Genomic DNA, 1,302 nt, shown 5'->3' on the forward strand with positions numbered 1-1,302 from the left:
CCTTGGAAAAGGTAAAGTTGATTCAGGAGCGACTTCGTACAGCACAGTCCAGACAAAAGAGTTACGCGGATCAGAAAGCGCGTGATATATCATTTATGGTAGGTGAAAAAGTTCTTTTGAAGGTTTCACCAATGAAGGGAATTTTGAGATTCGGGAAGAAGGGCAAGTTGAGCCCAAGGTTTATAGGCCCATTTGAGGTGTTGAAACGAGTTGGGGAGGTTGCTTATGAGCTTGCATTGTCTCCCAGCCTATCGGGAGTTCATCCGGTTTTTCACGTATCTATGCTCCGAAAGTATCATGCCGACCTATCACATGTGTTAGACTACAGCACAGTTCAGCTAGATAATAGCTTGGGTTATAAAGAGGAACCAATTGCCATTGTTGATAAACAGGTTCGCCAGTTGAGGTCCAAGAGGATTTCTGCAGTAAAAGTCCAGTGGAGGGGCCAACCAGTCGAGGGAGCGACTTGGGAGGCCGAGGAAAACATGCGGTGCAGATATCCAAACTTATTCAGCACTTCAGGTAAAATTCTAAACCTGTTAGAGGACGAACGTTTGTTTAAGAGGTGGAGAATGTAATGACCCAACCGGTCATTTTAACTTTTAGAACCTTGTTCCCTAAAATAAAACTCCCCGTAGGTGCTTGTAATGATTTATGACTTGAGGGGATGGTTGGTTCGGGATTTGGAAGTGTTTGGAGTGAAACTGGAACATTTGGTTCCTTAAGTTGGCCTTAAAGTGCTAAGTTTGACTTCGGTCAACATTTTTAGAAAATGACCCCGGAATAGAATTTTGATGATTCCAACAGCTCCGTATGGTGATTTTGGACTTAGGAGCGTGATCGGAATTTTATTTGGAAGTCCGTAGTGAATTTAGGCTTGAAATGGCTAAAATAGGAATTTAAAGTTTGGAAGTTTGACCGATGAGTTGACTTTTTGATACCGGAGTCGGAATCCAGTTCCGAAAATTTTCATAGCTCCATTATGTAATTTATGACTTGTGTGTAAAATTTGAGGTCAATCGGAGTTGATTTGATAGGTTCCAACATTGAATGTAGAAGTTGAAAACTCTTAGTTTCATTAAGCTTGAATTGGGGTATGATTCATGGTTTTAGCATTGTTTGATGTGATTTAGAGGTTCGACTAAGTTCGTATGATTTTTTAGGACTTGTTGGTATATTTGGTTGAGGTCCCGAGGGCCTCGGGTGAGTTTCGGATAGTTAACGAATCAAAAATTTGAGTTAAAAAGCTGCTGCAATTTTTCCTCTTCTGTTGGACATTCTGGGCTGTGATCGAGCCCAGAT

Source organism: Nicotiana tomentosiformis, chromosome 6, assembly GCF_000390325.3.
Source record: "Nicotiana tomentosiformis chromosome 6, ASM39032v3, whole genome shotgun sequence".
NCBI classification, from domain to species: Eukaryota; Viridiplantae; Streptophyta; class Magnoliopsida; order Solanales; family Solanaceae; genus Nicotiana; species Nicotiana tomentosiformis.